The sequence below is a fragment of the Dasypus novemcinctus genome, chromosome X (assembly GCF_030445035.2).
Source record: "Dasypus novemcinctus isolate mDasNov1 chromosome X, mDasNov1.1.hap2, whole genome shotgun sequence".
In the NCBI taxonomy this organism is placed as follows: domain Eukaryota; kingdom Metazoa; phylum Chordata; class Mammalia; order Cingulata; family Dasypodidae; genus Dasypus; species Dasypus novemcinctus.
Genome location: NC_080704.1, coordinates 49,828,387 through 49,855,044, shown reverse-complemented (window position 1 = coordinate 49,855,044; position 26,658 = coordinate 49,828,387). Strand labels below are relative to the sequence as shown.

Genomic DNA, 26,658 nt, shown 5'->3' with positions numbered 1-26,658 from the left:
TAAGCTTAATAATTAGAAAAAAGAAAAGAAAAAGATAGGACATAGACAATTTTTTGATACCCCAATTTACTTTTACCATAATTTTTCCAAATTAATAATTATTCTATATCTAACCTTTAAACTCATCGCTATATTCCATTTTACTAATAAGGGAACCTGGCAATATATTGGGCTTCACTTTTCAGGAAGTTTTGGATCACAGAGAGTTTCAAAAATGGCAGTGGAGGAATACTGGTGTGGGATGTTAATGACAGGGGACACATGGTTGGCAGGGAGTTCTACAGGGCATATATCCAGGGTACATAAAAATGTTTGGATATTTTCATAGTGGATACAAGTAAAAACAACAACTTAGGGAGTGCTGAGTTCCTAGCCAGGGGAGCTCTATCACAGTGCCTAAAGGAACAGCAACAATCCCCGAAATGCAATGGCAAAGACCAAAAAACAATGAAGGTCCAAGAATGAGCCCTTGATACTAATGACTATGCTTGTGAGCCTGTGCAGCTGAAATAAGAACAAGGCCTAGAGCTGCAGCGTGCCTAAGAGTTACCTCCTGTGAGCCTCCATGTTGCTCAAATGTGGCCAGTTTTGAAGCCAAACTCAGCATGTAAATGCGTTGCCTTCCCCCCAGCGTGGGACATGACTCCCGGGGATGAGCCTCCCTGGCGCTGAGGGATTACTACCAAGTTTCAGCTGGTAATGTAACTAGAAATTGACCTTGAATAAAAGGGTCAACTCGGACCAGCAGAATATCTCAGGCTACATTTTCACCAGGAGTTAAAAATGCTTTTTGACCTGAATCAAGGGGGAAATGGAAAGGACAAATGAGTTTATATGGCTATGAGTCTCCAAAAAAGAGCCAGGAGGTTATCAGAGGGGTTACCCTTATGCACACCTCAGCAGAGTCCCAGAGACAGATAAAGTAGATACAACCCCGGGTATTGGTTCTTCGGAGGGCTACAGAGACCCACAGGTCCTATGGTCATGGCAGATGGAGTTCAGTGCCATGTCAGTTGGCCCTTCTTTGGAGTTTGTGTTTCTGTGTGATGGAGCTGGACTCAGATGTGATCTTTTTTCACAAGCCTCTCCTGTTACTTTTACCAGAACTGTAGTTGGTGCTGGGGTTTAATATATACCCAGGTGATCTGAATCTCTGGACCTGAGCCTCAACAGACTTCAGCTCCTACACTCTGGTTTATTGGACTTACCCCACTCAGCTAACATGGAGTTGAAGAAGGTCAACCACCACACCATGGAGCCAAGAGTGCCTACAACTGAAAGCAGGAGGATTGCATCCAACATCCATGTGGAATCTAAGCCCCCTCTTGATATAGATGTGGAGTGGACACAACCATTCCGAGGTCCACAGCATGGAGGAATAACATATGGATTAGAGTGGACTTACTGATATTCTATTCATGAACTATTGTGATTTAGTAATCGAAGAAAATGTGGCATTGGTGTGGAGAAAGTGGCAATGGTGGCTGCAGGGTGTGGGGAATGGGAGGAAGAGATGAGATGTGGAGGTGTTTTTGGGACTTGAAGTTGTCCTGGGTGATGCTGCAGGGACAGTTACTGGACATTGTGTGTCCTCCCATGGCCCACTGGATAGAACGTGGGAGAGTGTGGGGGGACTATAAGGTGAACCATTGACCATGAGGTACAGCGGTGCTCAGAGATGTAGTCACCAAATGCAATGAATGTCTCAGGATAATGGAGGAGATTGTTGCTATGGGGGGAGGAGTGGGGTGAGGGGGGTGGGTGGTATATGGGGAACTCATATTTTTTAAATGTAATATTAAAAAATAAATAAGGACAAAAAATAGTAATAAAAGAAACACACAGATTCCAGGTGCTGCTGATAAGGATGGAAATGGTCACAGAGGAACACATAGTGAATGGACACAGAAAGCAGACAACTGGGGGGGGTGGAGAAAGGAGAGAATAAATAAATAATAAATCTTAAAAATATAAAATAATAAAAATAAAAAGGGAATGATGTGGGAGAGGGAGGGGGACACATGGGAATCCCTTATACTTTCCATGTAACTTTTCTGTAAATGAAACCTCCTTAAAAATAAATTTTTATTTTGTGTGAAAAAAAAAGAAGACATTGGACAAGCCCAAAGAAGAATTTGAAAGCATACATAGAAAATAGCAGATATTGAACGGTGCAATAAATGAAGTTGAAAATGCACTGGAGTCATATCATTGCAGATTTGAAGAGTAAGAAGAAAGGATTGGTGACCTCAAAAAATGGCCTCTGAAAGTGAACATACAAAAGAACAGATGAGGAAAAGAATGGAAAAATTTGAACAAGTTCTCAGGAAACTTAATGACAGCAAGAGACATGCAAACATATGTCATAGGTATCCCAGAAGGAGAAGAGAAGGGAAAAGGGGCAGCAGTAATAGCTGAAGAAATAATGGTAGAAAATTTTCAACCCAATTGAAGGACATCGATATCCATGTCTAAGAAGCACAATATGCTCCCATCCAAATAAATCTGAATAGACCAATTCTGTGACACGTACTTATCAGAACGTCAAATGCCAAAGACAAAGAGAGAATTCTGAATGCAGCAAGAGAAAAGCAATGCATAACATATAAGGGATACCCAATAATATTAAGTGCTGATTTGTCATCAGAAACCATGGAGGCAAGAAGACAGTGGTATGATAAATTTAAGTTACTGCCAGAGAAAAACTTCCAGCCAAGAATCTTATATCTGGCAAGATTTTCATTAAAAAATGAGGGTGATTTTAGAATATTCACAGATAAACAGAAACTGAGAGTTTGTAACCAAGAGACTGTCTTTGCAGGAAATACTAAAGGGTGTACTATAGCCTGAAAAGCAAAAACAGAAGAGAGAGTCTTGGAAGAAAATCTACAAATGAAGATTATATCAACAAAATAACTAAAAGTGTCAAAAGAGTGGTGAAAATAAAATATAACAGATAAAATCTAAGTATTTAGGAATAAACTTAACCAATGATGTAAAGCACTTGGATTCAGAAACCTACAGCTCATTGTCAAAAGAAAATTTAAAAAGACCTAAATAATTGGAAGAACATTCCATGTTCACATATTGGAAGACTAAATATCATTAATATGTCAATTCTACTCAAATTGTTATACAGATTCAGGGCAATCCTGATAAAAATTCCACCAGCATTTTTTAACTAAATGGAAAGTATGATTGTCAAATTAATTTGGAAGAGTAAGGGGTCCTTAATAGCCAGAAACATCTTAAAAATGAAAAGCAAAGTTGGAAGAATCTCACTTCTGGACTTTAAATCATATTACCTAACTACAGTGGTAAAAATAGCAATGTAGTGGCATAAAGACAGTTACATAGATCAATGGAACCAAACTGATGGTTCAGAAACAGACCTTCATATCTAGAGTCAAGAAATTTTGACAAGGCTGTAAAATGTACCCAGTTCAGGCAAAACAGTCCATTCAACAAATGGTGCTGGAAGAACTGGATATCTATAGAAAAAAGAAGGAAAGAGGACCCTATCTCACACTTTAGACAAAAATAAACCCAAAGTGATTCAAAAATCTAAATATAAAAGCAAGAACCATAAAGTTTCTAGAAGAAAATGTAGGAAAATAACTTTAAGACTTGGTGGTGGGTGGATTCTTAAAGGAGATAAGAAAAGGACTGAGATGGACTACTGATATTTAATGTTTGTAGAAGTTTTAATTAATTTACTGTAAAAATGTGGAAATGTATAGAGTTAATGGTAACACATTACAGTAACAAATGGTTTATAAATGGGAATGTGGCTGTAAAGGGTAGTCTAGGGATATAAATGCCAACCAACAGGTAGCTAGAGAATAATCTAGGGACTGAATAACACAGTAAAACCCAGAAGTGGATGAGAATTGTGGTTGATGGTACAGGTGCAAGTGTCCTTTGTGAGTTAGAGCAGATGTACATCACTATTGCGGGGTGGTAGAAATGTGAAGAATCATGGAAAAATACAACTGGAGTGACCTATGTACTGTGATTAATGGTAATAATGTAATATTCATGCATCCATGCCAAAGATGTACTGTACTGATAATGGAAGAGTATGGAAAAAGTGTGCCAGATGTACACTATGGACCTGGTAATAATCTGATGATATTATCTCATAATCTGTAACAAATGTGCCAACACAGTGTGGTGTGTTGATAGAGGGGTGTTGTATGGGAATTCTGCACATGTACATGATTGTTTTGTAATTTTACAACTTCTGCCATAAAAACACATTTAAAAAATAATAATAAGGTGGGTTGGGTGAAAAATACACCAAATGTAAGATAAAGACTATAGTTAGTAGTAAGATTTTGATGATATTCTTTCATAATTTGTAACAAATGTGTCATAACAATGCAAGGTTTTGTTGGTGGGTTGATGTATAGGATCCCTGTATGATGTTATGTACGTTTGCTCTGTAAGTTCACCACTTTTACTATACGCTTATGTTTAATGTATGTTCATGTATATATTATATTAAAAATAATAAAAATAATAATAGTGTGGGTTGAGGGAAAATACATAAATTTCAGATACTTTGGTTAGTAGTAATATTTTGAGGATGCTCTTTAATCATAGTTAAAAATGTTCACAACAATACCACCTATTGGTGGTAGGGTGAGATATGAGAGCCCTGTATGATGTTATGTATGTTTGTTTTACAAGTTCACAACTATTACTATACACTTATTGTTTATATATGTTTATGTATGAGTGATATACTCCGATAAATGAAAAAAATGACTAACAAAATAATTTTCAATTATCAACAAAAATATTTATTTTATCATTAACATTATTATAGCCTAGAAGTTATTTTAGGAAAACCATTCTATACTTTATGTCTGTGATACTTATTTATGAAAACATTATATGTTTATATGATTTATTGGTCAATTACATAGAAACTGCATAAAAACAGGGACTGTTTTTCTCACCAGTGATTCCCAGCACCTAGCACAGATTTTGGCACAAAGCCAGTCATCGGTATATATTTCTTGAATAAATGAAAGAGCACAGAATTGCTAGGAGAAATTCATTTAGCTGATACATACATTATATATATACACTCATTTTTTCACTGCAGCTTCATACAATATTATTAGAAATTAATGCTTCCATGACCTAAGCTGAACAATGTGTCACAGTTACATGATAAAGGAAAAATTCTCTTATGCCAGGACCTCTGTCATCTTTCCGACAGGCCTTGGTCAATATACCAAAGTAAAAAATTCCAATACTGGTAGGCTGAGAGCACACTTCCAGTTTTCTCAGAAACCAACAGAGAGGTTTGACCTTCATCCGTTTTGGTATTTGAGCTGCTTGGAGTTGAAAAATTCAAGACACACCAAAAGCTACTTTCTGAATGGGACTGGAAAACCTTAAATTCCCCACCCCCACTATCAAACCCTTAAGCCACAAAATCTGATTAAAGGAAACTAAGATAAATTTGTTGAAGTCAATGTTATTATTTTTCTTAAGACCAAGGACATATCTCAACCAGAAAAGAGAAGTGCCCTGAGTCCTAGACTATTGTACTATCACAGAAGGAAAGATTAGTTGCTGCTAAGATAGCCAAGGATCCGAACTTCAAAGTAAGTGCAGGCTGAAGGGGATGGAGAGGCCAAAGGACAAACATTTGTCCTAGGTTTATGGAGATAGCAATGAGCAGCCATTTACTATAGTAAGAATAGACAAGAGGGAGGAATTTGATAACCTATGTTCTATCCCAAGCAGAGGAAATCCTGCTAAGTGACTGCTGCTTTATTAGGCTGACTGAACAGTCCCTCCCTGAAGGCATTCTGGAAAAGAATTCAGATAAGCTTGTCTCCCAAGTTCCAAGCCAAATCAAAGAAAGGAATGAAAACTACAGCCCTGGAGAGGAATTCAAACCTGGTACAAGAGCTGGTGCTTAGCCTTTCCATAGCCAAGCTACCCAACAAGACAGGTACAAAGGGGAATCAGATGTGGCTCAAGTGATAGAGCTTCTGCCTACCATATGAGGACCTGGGTTCGATTCCTGGGGCCTCCTGGTGAAAATGAAGAGCAGAAAGTATGCCCGCACAGCAAGACAGTGCCCACACAAGTACCCACGTGAGTGCCTTCGTGGTGAGCCAGTGCCCCATGCAAGGGAGTCATGCAGCAAGATGATGATGTATCAAAAAAGAGACAAGGTGAGAGTCAAGGTGCAGCACAGCAGAAACCAGGAACTGAGGTGATGCGATTGACAGGGAACCTCTCTCCCTCTCAGAGGTCTCCAGGATCGAATCCTGGTGAATCCTAGAGGAGAGAAAATGAGAAGAGAAGACAACACAGACAGCAAAAACAGCAGGGCAGGAGGAGGGGAAAGGGGGAAAATAAAGAAATAAATCTCAAAAAAAATGAAAAGTGTTACTCAAATGTGGCCAGTCTCGAAGCCAAACTCAGCATGTAAATGCAATGCCTTCCCCCCAGCGTGGGACATGACACCCGGGGATGAGCCTCCCTGGCAACGAGGGACCACTATCAACTACCAACTGATGATGCAACTGGAAAATGACCTTATACGGAAGGTTCAATGCGGATCAGCAGAATATCCATGTCTACATAAAATACCATGACTTTAAAATGCTGTTTGACCTAAAGTAAGGGGGAAATGGAAAGGAGAAATGAGTTTATATGGCTACGAGTTTCTAAAAAAGAGTCTGGAGGCTGGCAGAAGGTTTGCCCTCATGCACAACTGAGCAGAGTCAGAGAGACAGATAAAGCAGATACAACCCCCAGATATTGGTTCCTTTGAGGGCTAAAGAGACCCATGGGAGTTATGGTCATGGCCGATGGGGTTAACTACCAGGGCAGATGGCCCCTCTTTGGAAATGGTGTTTATGTGTGATGAATCTGGACTCAGATGGGATCTCCCTTCATAAGACTTTCATGCTAATGTGCTGGAGGTGCAGTTAATGTTGGGGTTTAAGATATATTTAGGGGATTTGAATCTCTGGACTGACAATGTGATAGCCAGATCCTGAGCCTCAACAGACTCCAGCACCTACAATCTGATTTATTGGACTTACCACACTCAGCTAAGATGGAGGTGAAGAAGGACAACCACCACACCATGGAGCCTAGAGTGATTACAACTGAAAATGGGAGGATTGCATCCAGCATCCAGGTGGAATCTGAGCCTCCTCTTGACATAAAGGTGCAATGGACACAACCAATCCAGTGTCCACATAGAAGAGGTGGCATTGGATTGGGAAAAGTGGACATAATGGACAAAGGGTATGGGGAAAGGCAGGAAGAGATGAGAGGTGGAGGCGTCTTCGGGACATGGAGCTGCCCTGGATGGTGCTTCAGAGGTAATCACCAGACATTGTAAATCCTCACAGGGCCTACATGATGGAATAGAGGAGAGTATGGGCCATGATGTGAACCAATGTATATGAGGTGCAGAGGTGCCCAAAGATGTACTTACCAAATCCAATGGATGTGTCATGATGATGGGAACGAGTGTTGTTGGGGGGGGGGGAGAGGGGGGGTGGGGGGGTGGGGTTGAATGGGACCTCACATATATATTTTTAATGTAATATTATTACAAAGTCAATAAAAAAAAAATTAAAAAAAAAAAAAATGAAAAGGTACAAAGACCTGCAAGGGATGGCTAAGGTTGCTTATGTTATACTGTATATGGAGACTCCCCCTAGCAGAATCACTATCAAACCAGGATCCCAATAGCCGACTCCATAGATGGGCTGGGAGAGGGTTATAAACAGCCAAGTATGTGCCACCTCTTTGTTGGGGCTGTCCTCAGTGGATGAGCATGCATGCCCAGCATCCTGCATTGCCCACAGGCTCCTCGATTCTTCTGCTGTGTCCCATGCTTCTGGTCAGAGAATCTCCTGGTCCCTTCAAGGTCTCTTTGACTTTACAGTAAGTAAGGACAGTATGTCTTAGGGCCATGGGCACTTACAGACAAAAAGCCCAAAAGAGAACTGTCATGGTAGACCCTAGGAGTCAGTTACATGTCTGCGAGATGTATAGGTTAAATGTTTTCTCACAGAGACACGATTGGGACCACAATCCCTTCTTCGGGTCTCTTTGGGCTGGCAGCTTAGCAAAGCCAAAGCTGATGAGTTTTTTAATTGCATCCTCTTTATCCCTCCCCTCAGACTGATTCTACAGGGAAGAGTGGACTAAAATCAGAAAAAGAAAACATGGGTTAGGGCAGAATACAAATGTAAGTGAAAGCATCAAGAAGGGCCAAGGGTTCTGCTTCACCCAGGGTTGTGGTACCCTGGAGGGGGGCAGAAATACCTAGTCCCTTCATAACTAAACTTAAAACTATTTATTTCTTAGATTATTATTTTTTAAATCAAACTCACACAAGCCTATGTTTAATTAAACATCTTTAAAAAAGTGTCTTACCCTGTAAGAAACTGCTTCCACAGCACCAGAAGTTGCCTTTCCTGCACAGTGAACCCTTGTGCCCCATGGGCCTCAGCAGAAGCCTAAGAGGTAGCCCTTCAGGAGAGGAAGAGGCCCTCAGCAAATGCCCTAGGAGAATGTTCCTAGCAGGAGGTGGGTGAGTGAGCCAGTCCATTCACCCATGGGACAGAAGCTGCTCCCTGTCAAGCAGGAAGGGAGATGCTGAGAAAAGAAATGAGACTCAGTCATCTTGACATGCTCTGTGGAACAAGTCAAAGGAATGTTGCTCCTTCCCTGCCCAGGCCCTCTGACCTCCCATGCAGGTCCTGTCATGCTTCTGGGTACTGAATCAGAGACCCAGCCAGCAGCAGTGAGGGATGGCCAATATGGTGGGGTTCCATAGCAGGGTAGACATGGCCTCCTGTACCCCTCTTTCCTGAGGTTTTTGTCAGTCCCAGTGGGCAGAATGGTGGCCCAGCTCTGGTCATTATAAGTGCTATAGCATTGACATGGATGAAGTGGTGGCCATGGTCCCACAGTTCAAAGGTCTCCTCACCTTCACTGGGAAAGTCCATGTGCAGCAGCAGCTTGTGGCCTCCAACAAGGAGTTGTCAGGGACTCGGGGGGTCTCATAGAGTAGGATGCTGAGTGTTTCCTCATAGAATTGGGCTTCTGGAAATTCCACCCTGGTCTGCTGCTTCTCCATGGCATACACAATTAGAGGTACAGCAAACCTCTACCAGCTTACAACCATGGCCATAGAAAGACCAGCAGCAGATCTCTTCACTGATAACATCCTTCATTAAAAGCACATGGCCGTTGAAGTGCAGGGACAGCTTTTCAGACAGCTCAATGTTTTTCAGGAAGTGATCATCAGAGTTGCTGGTCTAGGAATACTTGTTGTTTCTATTGTCCAGCAGCTTCCATTCAGTCTTGGGTGGAGGTTTCAATGAGTTTCTTCCCTTCCTTGAGGGATGTGATGATGGAGATGTTACACACAGGCTGGTAGGAGTCCATATCCTGCAGGGCAGTCTGGCATGTGTTCACCAGCCCTTGAATGGGGTAATATTTTGCTTTAGCCATCAGTTCTTTGAAATCTTGCCAATTTTGAGGGAGGATGATGCTGTCATCTTGACAGTAATTCAAAATGGTGCCCAAGTTTATTCCACATCTGTCTGTGAGGATCCAGCCTCCTTTATCAGTCAGCACCTCCATGTACCCACTGAACATGGCCTTGAGCATGGTGTCATGCTGGGTTAGTGCCTGTATGGTCTTGAGCATGGTGTCATGCCAGGTTAGTGTCTACATGGTGTAGTATGGGGAGCCATCCCCATACTTGTTTCCCAGGCCTCCTCCCTTGAAGCCACTTAACTTGAGCCTGGCCCCTGAGGCTGGGCACAGGCTGGTATCCCTGAATATCTCCCACTGCAGGTAGATTACCACATGGCAGGAGGTAGGTTTGAAAGGCACTGCTTTCAAAGGTGGCAGAGGGGGTCAAATGTGAGAAGCCAGTGGAGGCCAGAGCCTTAGATCCTCAGGGCATCCCCAAGGTCATGTCTCCTCAGTTTGGTTGCAAGCTGTCTCCGTGCTGCCCCTGAACTGTAGCTGATATATTTTTAATATCTGGTAGTGTTTAGTTGCAAGATGAATGTACCATAATTTTCTGAAATTATCTTGTTAGAAATCTATTTTTGTGCCAATATTTTGCCATTTTAATTAACCCCAAATATTATTTATATTTGCCCATGAAATGTATTTGAGTATTTCAAACATTCTTGATTTATTCATATTATGACTTGAAGTATTTAAGTAAAGTATATATTTATAAAAGATAGGATTTCCACTATGCTCAAAAAACAATAAAAGTCTTTCTATGCTGTTTTATTAAAATCTCACCTTTCACTAGCTGCTGGGACTTAGTAATATGAACTGCTTTGAGAAATAGCATCATTTTGGTTTCTAGGAAAGATGAAGGCAGTGCCACACAAGCACAGCCTGATTCAAAGCCCAAATAGCGGCTTTCACTTTTAAAATATTATATCTCAAACCTGTATCTATGTGACAAAATTTTTGTTACCTATGCTGAGGAGTAAAATGATATGGTATAAAACTGACCACAACACATATTATTATGTTCAAAATCAAGTAATATTTTAGAAACTAGTAGTGATTGCTTTAAATTTTTGTACACATTTATCTTCTCTTAAATTGTCATTGTCCCTCAAAGTATAATGACGGTGAAAAAAGAGATAGGTCAATATTATATCAAATACAAGATGGAATGGAAAGTAAATGTCCGGTTCTTTTCAAAATGTGAATCGCTGAAGCATAATATGTTTTGTGCACACACAGAAGAAAATAGAACTGCCTTATGAAGCATAAGGAAAGACAGTACTGGTGACAAAACAAGTGTCCTGGTGCAAAGTATGGTCAAGCCTGGTTTGGGCTCTGAAGGAGACAAAACTGTGCGACTTTCCAGGAGTGATTTGGTCTATACTCAGGGCATTAAGAGTTGTTAGTGAGTGGATGGAATCAAAGAGGGGAAGCAAAGAAAAGAGGGGGCTGCTTTAGAGCAAATATGTAAAACTTGAATGTTTGGGAAATTCTTGGATAAGGATCACATAAATAAATCATTGTTGGCAGATACATATTGTGTTGCCTTCCCTACTTCTCCACCTGGACCAGGAAATAATGGGGGGAGACACTCCTTGGGCAGGACTTGTGAATTGAATTGGAATAATAGCAATTTTAAGGATCCCTTTCAGGGCCCCTTACAACTTCCAAGGATACACTACTCATGGTATCAGTAAAACTAGACTACTCATCCTATGCTTGAAACACCCTGGGTTTTGCCTTCGTCCCCAATGTAACTTATACTAGGTAAGTTCACCCCACATCACCACCTTTCAGGCTTTTATAGTCTTTCTTTTTTAGAGAAGTTGTGGGTTTACAGAACAATCATGCATTAAATATAGGATTTCTATACATCATCCCAAACCAGCACCTTTTATTGGTGTGGAACATTTGTTACAATTAATAATAGCACTTTTTAAAAATAATTGTGCTATTAATTAATGTCCATGGTTTAACTAATGATTCACTGTTTGTATAGTGTAGTTCCATGGATTTCTAAAAAATTTTATTCTCTTACCATATATACGATGTAACATTTCTCCTTTTAATCATATTCAGATATGAATTTCAATGATGTTAATTGCATTCCCAATTTTGAGCTACAATCACCACCATCCATGACCAAACATTTTTATTATTCCAATTAGGAGCCCTGCACATTTTAAGCCTTAATGTCACATTGCCTTTCCCCATCCCATCCCCTAGTAACCTACATTCTAGATTCTGACTCTGTGAGTTTGCTTATTCTAATTGTTTCAAATCAGTGAGAACATACAATATTTGCCCTCTTGTGTCTGGCTTATTTCACTCAACATTAGGTCTTCAAGGTTCATCCCTGTTTTCCCATATATCAAAACTTCATTCATTTTTATGGCTGAATGATATTCCATTGTACGTATAGACCACACTTGTTTATCCATTCATAAGTCGATGGGCACCTGAATTACTTCCATCTTTGGGCAATTGTCAATTGTGCTGCTATGAACATCTATTTGCAACTATCTGTTTGAGTCCCTTTCAATTCTTTTGGTTAGATACCTAGTAGTGGGATTGTAGGGTCATACAGTAGTTCTATTCTTGCTTTCTGATGAATCACCAAACTGTCTTTCAAAGCAACTACAGCATTTTACATTGCCACCAGCAATCAACGAATGTTCCTATTTCCCTGCATCCTCTCCAACACTTGTTATTTTCTGGGGTTTTTAAATAGTAGACCCTCTAATGGGTGTGAAATGGCATCTCATTGTGGTTTTGATTTGAATTTCCCTGGCGGCTAATGGAATTGAGCATCTTTTTATGTTCTTTGTGGCCATTTGTATATCTTCCTTGAAGAGATGTCTGTTCAAGTCTTTGGTCCATTTTTAAATTGGGTTGTTTGTATTTTTTGTTGTTTAAGTTGAAGGATTTCTTTATATATTCTGCATTCTGCATATTAAACCTTTATTAGATATACAGTTTCCAAATATTTTCATATTTTCTCCCATTGTGTAGGTTGTCTTTTTACTTTCATCATAAAATCCTTTGTGAAAAAGAAGTTTTTTAACTTTGATGAGGTCCAATTTAATCTATTCTTTCCAGACTTACATTTTAAGACCTACTTCAAAATCTTATCTTTCTTTGGGATATGGTTTCCCTCTCTATCTCCTCCCTCCCACCTACTTCTCATTTGAACCCTGAGAGCTTTCTCATTGCATCTTCCACAGCAGTTTGCATCTATCTATGTGGTATATAATTTTCAATTTAGCACATTTTTAACTTATCCTTTAAAAACATTGTATTCTACATGGGAGTTAAATTTGAAATCTCTTAAATATTCAAAAACACAAAGACTCAGCTACACATGTTCATACAGACTATAGAAAGAGTGAGCAATAAATGGTTCAGAATGGTCTGTAATTGCTTTGGGTAATGTTCTTGCCTCTAATTCCTGTGGTGCTACCTATTTCTGCATTTAAACAGTATATTTGAAATAAACAATGATGGCACAGTAATTTTAATGGTCAAAAATCAAACCTGAGTCACATAAATTCTGTCATTCTATATGACCAGTTGGAGATTTTATTTGTGTTTAAAATTAAAAACAGGGGCAGAGAATATGAAGTTCAGTGTGGAATATTTGTATTTGTTTGTACAAATTTTAATTCATATATTATTTATCCGAATTTGAATAACATGTTTAAATTGGAAATTTCTTCTTTTTAAATTATCTATTCTTTTCATTTTAACCTCTCTTTTTCTTTTATTTCTTTTTTCTTTTTTTATTAAATAGTCCTTTTTTTAAAGATTCATAGTTCGCAAAAATGTTACATTAAAAAAATAAGAGGTTCCCACATACCCCACCCCCCACCCTCCACTCCTTCCACATCAACAAACTCTTTCATTATTTTAGCACATTCATTGCATTTGGTGAATACATTTTGGAGCACTGCTGCACCGCATGAATTATAGTTTACATTGCAGTTTACATTCTCCCCCAGCACATTCAGTGGATTATGGCAGGATATATAATGTCCAGCATCTGTCCCTGCAATGTGTTTTAAAACTAAAGACCTAGTCAAGAAAATAACTATTACTTATCATCACATGATTTTTACCAAAATTAATTTGGCATGTAGAAGAAAGGCTCAAAAAAAAAACCACTGTGGATTTCAAATCCATTATGAATTTCTCTGATCTGAGGAATTTTCTTATTCTGAAAAATGGAAATCATATTACTACATTTGTGACAATTTGAAGCTGAGTGGACTCCAAAATCTCATGTCCTTAAAGCTAATCCATTCCTGTGGGTGAGACCCTGTTGTAAGAACTTTTGATTGGATCACACCAGTTAAGGGTCTTTGATTTGATTGCTTCGGTGGAGCTTGACCTAGGGTAGGTCTTGGTCCTCTTGCTGGAGTCTTTATAAATGGATGAATTCAGAAAGAGAAGGCCACACAATCAGAGAGGAACACACAGAAGCTGAGAGAGAAAGCCCTGGGAGCAAGACAGTGAAATAAATGAAACCTGGGAGAGAGGAAGCCAGAAGCTTAAAACAATGGAAACTAGAGGAAAAGGCAGAATGTGGTGGACGCTGCCATGTTCCTGATCACCTACAGCTACAACTTGGGGAGAATGCATCTCCTGATGATGCTGTGATTTGGACACTTTCACAGCTTCAGAACTGTAAGCTTATTAGTTAATAAATCCCCATTGTAAATGCAAACCCTTTAGCAAACTAAAACAACATGCACAGGACAATTGCGGGAATCCAATAGAGTGGTGCATACTAATCTTTCTTCTCAAGGCCTGGCACAGAATAAAATAGCTGACATATTTTGAGGAAAATAATGATGTGCTTTACTGAGATTAGACAAGTGACAAGGTAAATAAACAAAATATATAATATGTTAGATGGGGATATGTGCTAATGAAAAAAGTCAATCAGTATAGAGTGTCAGGGTAAAGAGTTGGAATTTTAGAGTAAGGATGATTCTTGAGCAAAATGCAAGTAATCAGGGTTTTGAGGAACAGCTGCATGGGGGAATGACCCTGAAGGCTGAGGGACAGAAAGGATGAAGACCCTGAAGAAGGAACAAACATGGACTATTGGATAATAGCATGGGGCCAGTACCTGGACCTGAGTACCTATACTCAGGCTGTACCGGAGCAAGTGAGGGGAGAGCAGTAGGCGATAAGGTTAGCTTTTTGTGGGTCCTACAAAGGTTAAAAAGGGCATTTTCTTTGAGGAACATAGGAAGCATTTGAAAGGTTTTCAGTGAGGGGACTGCCATGAATTGATATTATATTTGAAGAGATCTGACTCCTGAGCTGAAAATAGACTGAATGGGTTATGCAGGGATACTAGATGAAATCTATTTTCATGGCCCACGTGAGGTATGATAATGGGTTGGACCAAAATGCTATGAGTGGTGGTAGTGAGAAGTAGTTTTATTCTGGATGTATTTTGAAGATAAAGACTGCATGAATTGAAACCATTGTTGTAATCTTCTCCTCTATTACTCTTCTGTAACACAACTGAAGATTTGGGTAGTCAACTGATCCAATTGGTAGTCTCAAGTCCAAGTGAAGTATATAACTGGTTTGTTTATTATGGAATAGCAATCCTCAGTGAACAGACCTTTTTCAAGTGAGATCATTATGCATCCTAGTGTTCTGGAGATCCCATTTTCCTCCTACCTACGTATTATGAACCCTAAAGTGTGGAGTCGGATGTAGTTATGATTCAAAGAGGTAGTATATGGGAGTTCTTTTTGTGATGATTGGATGAGACCAATCTTCATTTTTTCTCTTTACAGAGGCCTTCTTCTTTTCTTGTCTTTGTGCCAAATCTTATTTAATCCAGGTCATTGATGGAACTTTGATTTCTTTTAGCTTTTGGATTACCTACCAATATAGAGTAAAAGAATGCATTTTCTAAACTTATTATCTTCAAAACTGTTTAATCATATAAAATACTCATGTACCTCCTAGTAAAATCAACCATTCCTCAATCTTCATTTCAACTACTTTAAATTGATTTCACAAAAATCCCTATTAAGCCTGACTCTCAGGTACTGTACCTTGGGGATAAATAAAGTGTCCCATCCTCCTAGTAACTTGTGATCTCAGGGTGGACTTTTATAACAAGGAAGGGCATCTAACAGGGATGTAGGGGAATTTCACTATTGGAGAATAGGAGAAGGAAATTCCAGGTTAAAGCAACAAGAAAAAGACTCAGGGCTATGATGATAACAATTCTGTTACAAAAAAATGTGGTCTATTGCATCTACTATGTCATATTGCATGTGGATGGAGATGAGATTGGAAAGACAGACCAAGAAATGTTTATGAAGGGCCTCAATATTAAATCATCATCTAATTCTGCCAAATTGATGTGCTGATTTTACGCAGAAACCAAAAGTGCTTATTACAGTGAATGTTTTCCGTTCATCTAATATCAGCTGGGACCTAGCATTTTCCTCATTTTTTCTAGGGCGTGAATAGTTCTGGGGCACCAGAAATATACCAGGCATCTAATATTTGTGAAAGAACAGTGTTTTTTATTACATCCACTTTTTTTGTAACATTTTCTTTTGAAATAATTATAGACTCACAGGAAGTTGCAAAAAGAGTAGAAAAGGTCCCATGTACACTTGACCCAGCTTTTTCCAATGTTGGCATTTTTTTTTACATTTTTTTTATTGATTTTGTAATAATATTACATTAAAAATATATATGTGAGGTCCCATTCAACCCCACCCCCCCACCCCACCTCTCCCCCCCCCCCCCAGCAACACTCGTTCCCATCATCATGACACATCCATTGGATTTGGTAAGTACATCTTTGGTCACCTCTGCACCTCATAGTCAATGGTCCACATCATGGCCCATACTCTCCTCCATTCCATCCAGTGGGCCCTGTGAGGATTTACAATGTCTGGTGATTGCCTCTGAAGCACCATCCAGGGCAGCTCCATGTCCCAAAGACGCCTCCACCTCTCATCTCTTCCTGCCTTTCCCCATACCCATCAGCCACCATGTCCACTTTTCCCAATCCAATGCCACCTCTTCTATGTGGACATTGGATTGGTTGTGTCCATTGCACCTCTATGTCAAGAGGAGGCTCAGATTCCACATGGATGTTGGATGCAATCCTCCCACTTTCAGTTGTAATCACTCTAGGCTCCATGGTGTGGTGGTTGTCCTTCTTCAACTCCATCTTAGCTGAGTGTGATAAGTCCAATAAATCATATTGTAGGTGCTGGAGTCTGTTGAGGCTCAGGACCTGGCTATCACATTGTCAGTCCAGAGATTCAAATCCGCTAAATATATCTTAAACCCCAACATTAACTGCACCTCCATCACCTTAGCATGAAAGTCTTATGAAGGAAGATCCCATCTGAGTCCAGATTCATCACACATAAACACCAGTTCCAAAAAGGGGCCATCTGACCTGGTAGTTAACCCCATCGGCCATGACCATAACTCCCATGGGTCTCTTTAGCCCTCGAAGGAACCGATATCTGGGGGTTGTATCTGCTTTATCTGTCTCTCTGACTCTGCTCAGTTGTGCATGAGGGCAATCCTTCTGCCAGCCTCCAGACTCTTTTTTAGAAACTCGTAGCCATATAAACTCATTTCTCTTTTCCATTTCCCCCTTACTTTAGGTCAAACAGCATTTTAAAGTCATGTTATTTTATGTAGACAGGGATATTCTGCTGGTCCACATTGAACCTTCCGTATAAGGTCATTTTCCAGTTGCATCATCAGTTGGTAGTTGATAGTGGTCCCTCGGTGCCAGGGAGGCTCATCCCCGGGTGTCATGTCCCACGCTGGGGGGAAGGCATTGCATTTACATGCTGAGTTTGGCTTCGAGACTGGCCACATTTGAGTAACATGAAGGCTGACAGGAGGAAATTCCCAGGCACAATGTTGCTCTAGGCCTTGTTCTTATTTTAGGCTTATCGGCTCACAAGCATAGTCATTAGCTTCAGGGGCTCACTGTTGAACCCTCACTCCCTCCCGGTCCCCACCGCTGTACCTAGGAGACTATCGCTGCTCCCCTAGGGACCATGACAGAACACCATTGGCCAGGAATCCAGTACCCCCCCTGCTGTGGTTTTTAATTGTTGCCACTATGAGTATATCCAAACATTACCATGCACCCTGGACATATGTTCTGTACAGCTCCCTGTCAGCCATATATTACCTGTCATTGGTATCCCATACCAGTATCCCTCCATTGCCATTGTTGAAACACTCTGTGATGCAGAACTACCCGAAATTTGAAGCCCAATATAATGTCATGGTCCCTTACCAGGGAATGGCATATAGCGATGGATTTAAAGGTTAGATAAAGAACTTGGATAAAGTTAGATAAAGAACTTAGATAAAGAATGTTGACTTGAAAAAATTCTACATCATATCTTTTTCCCCCCCCCCCTAATTATTCAGCTTCTCTTCACAGGAGTCCTAGACCACAGCAATGCATATATATAATATACAGCACTCCCATACATCCACCACAAAACCTTTTTCCTTCCATAGCGATACTCTTACACCTTATTCATATCATATTTACTTAACGTGATGTACAGAGTCTGAGACATTAGCTTTCTAACAAGGTGACATCTGTGCTTACATTATGGTGCATACTTTAGGATATACAGTTCTTTACATTCTTAGTTATCCTATGTTTTACATTATGGTTTACATTATCAGTCTGTCATCTCCTATATGTTATGGTGTAATATTACATGTTTTATATCCATCCTTGTGTACTCTCAAGAAACTCCTCTCTTATCCCCCATTTACCTTGGTTCCACACATTTAACGTCCATTTTCCCTTCCACCTTGGTGCCCACAGTGACAGCCAACCTCCGTTTCCTGAGGAGCCACTTCCAGAGATAGATGGAATAGTGTTCAGGACCTAACTTGCTCAACTGCCCCAATGCCCTGGGAGCCACCCTTTCTCTCGAGGGATACAGTTCCCTCTATTTGGTGGCATTAGTCCTCCCCAGGATGTGGGTCCACCCCCACTCTCACTACTTGGGTTTCTACCCCATGGTGACACCCACTCTGGCAGAATGAGCATTTAGACATTCCCCAGGAGCCCGTCCTGCATCAGACTCCCCCTCCGAGCATTCTAAACAGGTAACCCTCTTTATTATATTTTGATATGATTTTCTCGGCATTTTACTCTCCACCAACACCTGACCCTCTCCTGTGTTCGTATGCTACCCCTCCCTCCCCCCACTTTTGGGCAATGTTGCCCATCCGTCCCTCCCCAGCCACCCTCAAACCTCCAAAGCCCCAACCAAAGGCAACCCCTTGCCCCACTTTTATCTCTTCTTTGTGTTCATACTTACCACCATCTCGTCTTAAATTCCACCCCTGCAGACATCAGCTCATATCCTTCCTCCGCCCTCCGATTTCCTGTAAGCCTATCGTTCAGTCTCTTACTATCTAAGGCAGCTTGTTTATTTCATATCATTGAGGTCATGTAGTATTTGTCCTTCAATGTCTGGGTTGCTTCACTCAACATAAGGTTCTCAAGATTCATCCATGTTATCACATGTGTTTGTAGTGTGTTTGTTCTTACAGCCGAGTAGTATTCCATTGTGTGTATATACCACATTTTATTGATCCACTCATCTGTTGATGGGCATTTGGGTTGATTCCAACTTTTGGCACAATGTTGGCATTTTATATAATGGCAATACAATATCAAAACAAGGAAATTCACATTTGCTTAGTACTGTTAACTAGAATACAGACCTTATTCAGTTTTTATTCCTTTTAAAACCCGTATTTATGTGTGTGCACACATGAATGCTTGTATATTGTTATATAATTTTATTCCATATATCAATTGGTATAGCCACCACCACAACCAAGATATGGAATTGTTCCATCATCACAAAAAGAACTCCCATATACTACCTCTTTGAATCATAACTACATCCGACTCCACTCTTTTTTGCCACTTTACCCTGGCAATTGCTAATCAATTTTTCATTTCTACAGTTTTGTTTTTTCAAAAATGTTATGTAAATGAAATCATAAATATGCAACTTTGGAGGCTTTTCACTAAGCATAATGCCCATGAGTTCCAAGCAGGTTGTTTTGTATATCATTTCATTCCTTTTTATTGCTTAGTAGTTTTCATTCCATTGTATGAATGAACCTGAGTTTTTCTAGCCATTCTCCCATTGAAGAGCATTCATGTCTTAGTATTTTGCTATTATGAATAAAGCTGCTATGAATATTCATGTTCAGGTTTTTGTGTGATCATGTGTTTTCATTTCTCTGAGCTCACGCCCAAGAGTGTGAATGCTGCGACATGTAATTTTGTACTTAGCTTTGTAAGAAACTCCCAACCTATTTTCTAAAGTGGTTGTACCATTTGAAATTCTTTTGAGCAATGTGTGTGAGGCACAGTTCCTTTGCATCCTTGCCAGCATTTGGTATTATCACTAGTTTTTATTTTAGTTTTCTGAATAGTTTGTAAAGGTATCTTATTGAGGTTTTAATTTGCATTTCCCTGATGACAAATGATTTGGGACATTTTCATGGGCTTGTATTTCCTCTATGTATCTTTCCATCCTTCTTGCCTATTTTACAATTGAATTGTTTACAAAAACAGTGAACTGTTCAATTTTGAGAGTTATTTATGTATTCTATATCAAAGTCCCTTTCCAGCTATATGGTTTTCAAATATTTTCTCCAAGTCTGAAGTTTTCTTTTCATCATCACAATAAGACTTTTTGCAGTGCAAAACTTTTTAATTTTGAAGTTCAGCATATTAAAGTTTTTTTTTAATGGGACATGCTTTAGATGTCATATCTAAGAACGCTTCATCTAGCTCTAGTTCTGAAATACACTCTCTTATGCTTTCTCCTAAAACCTTTATTGTTTTATAATTTAAGTTTAAATCCATGATCTATTTTGATTTAATTTTTGTATATAATGTTAGGATTAGATCAAGATTATGTTTTTGCCTATGGGAATCCAGTTGTTCCAGAAAAATTCATTGAAAAATCTATCCTTCCTCAATTGAATTGCATTTGCTCCTTTGTCAAAAATCAATTGAGAGGGAAGTGGATGTGGCCCAATCGATTGGGCTCCCATCTACCATATGAGAGGTCCTGGGTTTGCTTCCTAGGGCCTCCTTGTGAAGGCAAGTTGGCCTGTGCCTACAGAGAGCTGACAACCCATGCCCATGGTCAACTGGTGCAACAAGATGATGCAACAAAGGGAGACAAGCAGACACAGAAGAACGCGCAGCAAATGGACACAGAGAGCAGACAGCAAGCAAGCAGCAAAGGATGGGGGATAAATAAAATAAAAAAATAAATCTTTTAAAAAAATCAATTGGGAGAGCAGATGTAGCTCAAGCAGTTAAGTGCCTGCCTCCCACATGGGAGGTCCTTGGTTCAGTTCCTGGTACCTCCTAAAGAAGACAAACAGTGAGCAAACAATGAGCAGACATCAAGCAAGACAATAAGCAGACAAGAAAAAACAACAAGCAGACAACAAGCAAAAAAACAACAACAACAATGAGCAGATAATGAGTAAAAAAAAAAGAACAGGGAACAGATGTGTCTCAAGCAGTTGTGCACCCACTTCCCACATGGGAGTCCCAGGTTCAGTTCCTGGTGCCTCCTAAAGAAAAAAACAGACAATGAGCAATGAACAAAAACAATGAGCAGACAACAAGTGCAAACAATGGGCAAAAACAATAAACAAACAGACGAGGGAGCAATCTTGGGTAGGGGGCAATCAATGGGGTATATTTGTATTTGTCTGTTTCTGGGTTCTGTACTCTGTTCTATTATATACCTGTCCCTCTAACAATATCACACTGCCTTGATTACTATTAATATCAGCTAGAGGAGTTCCTCTCATTTTATTCTTCTTTGCCAATATAAATATACACATTTTAGAATATGCTTATCTATATCTGAAAAAATCTTGCTGGGAATTACATTAAACTTATAGGTCAGTTTGGAGGAAACTGACATCTTCATTTTCTTGAATCTTCCAATCCATGGACACTGTCTCTCTCCTCTCATTTACATCTTATTTGATTTCTTTTCTCTGTATTTTGTAATTTTTAGCATATTTTCTACACAGGTCTTATTAGATTTCCTTCTTTTGAGCTCAATCTTGTAAATGGTACTGTGTTTTTAATTTTGGTTTCTCTATGTCTGTTGCTCATATGTAAAAATACAATTGGTTTTCATGTGTTGATCTTGTGTACAGTGACATTGCTAAACCCACTTATTCTAGATTTTCCTGTATGGATGATCATGTCATCTGAAGGATGAGGCTAGTTTTACTTCTTGCTTCTCAATCTGTATGACTTTATTTCCTTCACTTCATTGCAGTGTCTAGATCATTTTGTACTATTTGAATGAGTGGTGAAGGTGGACATCCTTGTCTTTTTTCCAGACTTAGGGGAAAATTGTTCAGTCTTCCACTTTTAAGTAAAATGTTAGCTGTAGTTTTTTTGGTAGATTTTTTTTATCAAGCTGAGGCAGTTTCCCTCTATTCCTAATTTGCTGAGAGTTTTTATCAATAATGGCTGTTGAATTTTGTCAAATATTTTTATTGCATTGATTAATATGATCATGTGATTTTCTCCTCTAGTCTGTTGATATAGTAGATTACATTTATTAATTTTCAAATACTGAATCAGACTTGCATTCCAGGAAGAAACTCTACTTGTTTCTTATGTGCAATTATTTTTATATATTGCTGGATTAAATTGTATTTTTGGGGGGAGTGGATGTGACTCAAGCAGATGAACCTCCCTCATGGGAGGTTCTGATTCTTCCTAAGAAAAAAAACAAGAAACAACAACAAAAAAAAAACAACTCAGGGTAGCCAGTGTGACTCAGTGGTTGAATACTGCTGGCTTCTCATATATGAAGTCTCAGGTTCAATCCCCAGCCCCCCAGTTCCTCAAAAAACAATTGTATTTTGTTGAGGATTTTTGTTTCTAAGTTTATCTGAAGTTTTCCTTCCTAGCTCATAAGAAATTTTTGTCTGCAGATTCTACATCTACTTTTAAAGCATAGAAAATCTTTCAGAGGTGGGTTTTGACAGCCCTATCACCCCAAATTGTCTTCTATTTAAGAATATAGAGCTTCATTTGGTCAGCATCTTGGCTTCCTTTTAAATTTCCCACACCACCACGAAGGTTCTAAAATTTACTGAGATGATTACAGTACAACTCTGTGATGAAAATGGGAGCCACTCAGTGTATACTTTGAGTGGATTGTACAAAACATGGGGCTGTATAACAGGAAATCCAGTGGTGGAAAATGGACTGGGGTTAATAGGACAAATATGAGAATGTTCTCTCTTGAACTATAACGAATTATAATTCTAATAAAAGGTGCTAATCAGGTGGGTTAGGGGGAAATACACCAAATATAAGATATGGGCAACAGTTAGTAATAATATTTTGATGATTCTATTTCATAGTTTGTAACAAAAGTTTCATAACAGTGCAAGGTATTGAAAAAAAGTTAAAACATAAGAGAAAGGTTTCTGGCAGACTGAGATTGGAATAACACTGCTGTGAATATGTCTTTGTCTCTGCTTCAAAATTGTCAGTTTCAAAACTATGTGTTTTTATCTCTGAAACAGATATGAATATCTTTGTATCCCCCATAGGATTTTGCACACAGCAGACAATAATATTTGTTGAGGGAATATTCCATAATGAATTAACCTATTTAACTCTCAAAAGTTCAATTTATATATAATGGAATAGAATGAATGTGATTCTATTATTTTCCATCAATTTTACCATTTGTTATTTTGAAAATATTTTGAGAGTTTACGTGCAGAATAGAATAGTTAATAGAATAGGCTCTGGAATCTGGACTCTCTTTTAGTTGGGTGGCCTTGCAAGAGTCACTTCATCACTCCCTGTCTCAATTTCTTAATTTTTAGAATAGAGATGATAATATTAATTAACTCAAAGGACTACTGGAAGGATCAATGACACAATGCATATAAAATACTTAATACAATGTCTTGCATAGACTATGTGCTGAATAAATATTTACAAATAAGTAAATGTATTTAAAAACAATATTCGATTCGTTTACTGAACAGATGTTATGCACCAAGTATTGTACTTGGGAGTTAGGGAAGAGTTTCCCCAACTTTTTCAGTTCACAGAGCACTGAGCAATTAGTGTCTTAGTAAATTTATTACAACAACCCTAGGCCAAAAGAAATGCCTCCCAGTCCCATTTATGAAGTTATTATTTCCAAAAAACGTAATAGTCGTAGCTTATATCATGTCTGAAAAATGTAATTCTGCTTCCCTTGAAAATGTAAAATTCCTCCCTGATACTTCCTGCGAGTTCACTGCAGCACCCTAGGATAAGTGGGCATACAGTTTGGGAATATTGGAGTTAGGCATACAAAAATAGATAAAACATGATTCCTTCTCTAAAGGAGTTTTTAAATGTAACGTTGTAGGCACATGCAAACAACTTATAGCTATGGGGCATATAGGGAGTTGGAATATAGACAGTCTCATGAAAGAAGAGTTATTTGAGTAATTATTCAAAATTGAGTAGAAGGTAATGAGACAGAGAAAAATGGTTAAAGCAGAGAGAGGGAATGACATTAGTAAAGACACCAAGGTATAAAATTTGTGGAAATTTCATAGATGGGAACTTTGCTTGTTGATAACGATTATAAACAAAAAAGAATAAGGATTGGGCAAGAGAGATAATGTAGATGATAATGGGTATCATGGAGGTGCCCTGCAAGACGGAACCTACTGTTAAGAGTGCAGTGAGCTAACAGCCTTCAGCTGCTGCTCTGTTGGAAGACCCTGCAGTGTTTCAGCAAAGGCCACATTCTCCCCAGGCTGGTCCCAGGCAATGACTGATCATGATGTGGGTACTAGAGGTGGACTATTTCTGCCCAACACGGGATGCCCTTAATGGACAATCTTTGTTCTGGGGCTCCCCATTGGCTTGTCTGAGACTTTCTCAGAGTTATGCTAAAGAATAAGGCCCCTCTTAACCAGTCAGCCTTCCTTTTCCCTCTACTTTCACATAAGAACTGCCTTATGTTCTGAAAGTTCTCCCTGCCTTCCCCTGCTCCCTCTCCTTTGTTCTACCAAAGGCATTTCCCCAGTACATCTCTTGCACTTCTAATTCAATCTTGGTATTTCTTTCCAGAGGCTCCAGACAGATGCTATGATAAAACTAAAATTTGCATTTGTTTGTTGTATTTTTTTTTAAATAACTACACATTTACAGGAAAGTTGAAAACAATTTTAAAATAGTATGTAGAACTCTAATATGCCTCCTCACCCAAATACCCAGATTTACAAATATTTAGCATTTTGAGACTTTTATCACATCATTCTATCATTATCTATCTATCAATCGATTTATCTGTCTATATCTAAACATTTGAGAATAGGTTTCATATATCATGCTCTTAGCCTAACACTTAACAAGCCCAGGCCATTTCCTGAGAACAAGGACACTTTATATATAGTCACCATAAGTACAGTTATCAAGTCAAGAAATTTAATATTGGTATAAAAGCATACTGTCCATACTCCATTTTTTTTCAGTTGTCCCATAATGTCCTTTTTTTCTGGGTTGGAAGATTTATTTTAATTTTTATATTAGTAATGTATCCAACCTAAAATTTGCCCCTTTTGCCCCATTCACATATATATTGATGATGTTAATTACATTCAAAATGTTGTGCTAACATCACTGTTATCCATTACCAAAACATTTCCATTACCCCAACAGAAATTTTGTACCAATTAAGCTTTAATTCTCCATTCTCTACCTCTTCTCAGCTCCTGGTAAACTGTATTCTAGTTTCTGACTCTATCAATTTGTTTATTCTGATTATTTCATGTCAGTGAGATCATACAATAATTTACCCTTTTGTTTCTTTCACTCAACAATATGTCTTCAAGGTTCATCCATGTTGTTTGCATTTCTTTAGGTATATAACATATTTTGTTTATCCATTCATCTAATGATGGGCACTTGGTTTGCTTCCATCTTTTGGCAGTTGTGAAAAATGTCATTATGAACATTGGTGTACAAATATCTGTTCGAGTCTCTGCTTTCAATTTTTTTTGACTATATACCTAGAGTTGGGTTTGCCAGGTGATATAATAATTCTATACTTAACTTTTTGAGGAAATACTGAATTCTTTTCCACAGTTGCTGCCCAATTTTACATTCCCACCAGCAAAGAATCAGGGTTCCTATTTATCTATATTTTTCCAACACTTTTTTTTTAATAGTAGCCATGCTAGTAGGTGTGAAGTAATATCTTATTATAGTATTTTTTTTAAAGATTCATTTATTTATTTAATTCCCCCCCCCCCCCCCCCGGTTGTCTGTTCTCTGTGTCCATTTGCTGCGTCTTGTTTCTTTGCCCGCTTCTGGTGTCGTCAGCGGCACGGGAAGTGTGGGCGGCGCCATTCCTGGGCAGGCTGCACTTTCTTTCGCGCTGGGCGGCTCTCCTTACGGGCGCACCCCTTGCGCGTGGGCCTCCCCTACGCGGGGGACACCCCTGTGTGGCAGGGCACTCCTTGCGCACATCAGCACTGTGCATGGGCCAGCTCCACATGGGTCAAGGAGGCCCGGGGTTTGAACCGCAGACCTCCCATGTGGTAGATGGACGCCCTAAACAGTGGGCCAAGTCCGTTTCCCATTATTATAGTATTGATTTACATTTCCCTGAAGTTCATGATGTTAAGCATCATTTCATGTGCTTTTTGGTCATTTGTATATCTTTGAAGAAATATCTATTCAGGCCTTTTTCTATTTTAAGTGTGTGTTGTTTTTGTTGTTGTTGAGTTATAGAGTTTCTATATAAATTATAGATATTTAAACTTTTATCCAATATGTGGTTCTCAAATATTTTCTCCCATTCCATTGATTGTCTTTTTACTTTCATGACAAAGTCCTATATTGAACAAATGGTTTTAATTTTGATGAGGTCCAATTTATCTTTTTATTGTTGGTTCTGCCTTCCATGTAAAGTCTAAAAAATTGCATAACACAATGTCCTGAAGATGATTCCCTATGTTTTTTTCTAG

General features: G+C 39.0%; 1 pseudogene; it reads right to left on the bottom strand.

Moving 5' to 3' along the window:
* Positions 1-8,878: 8,878 nt before the first annotated feature.
* On the bottom strand, positions 8,879-10,381 carry LOC101441479 (BTB/POZ domain-containing adapter for CUL3-mediated RhoA degradation protein 2 pseudogene; annotated as a pseudogene).
* Between the last annotated feature and the right edge of the window lie 16,277 nt (positions 10,382-26,658).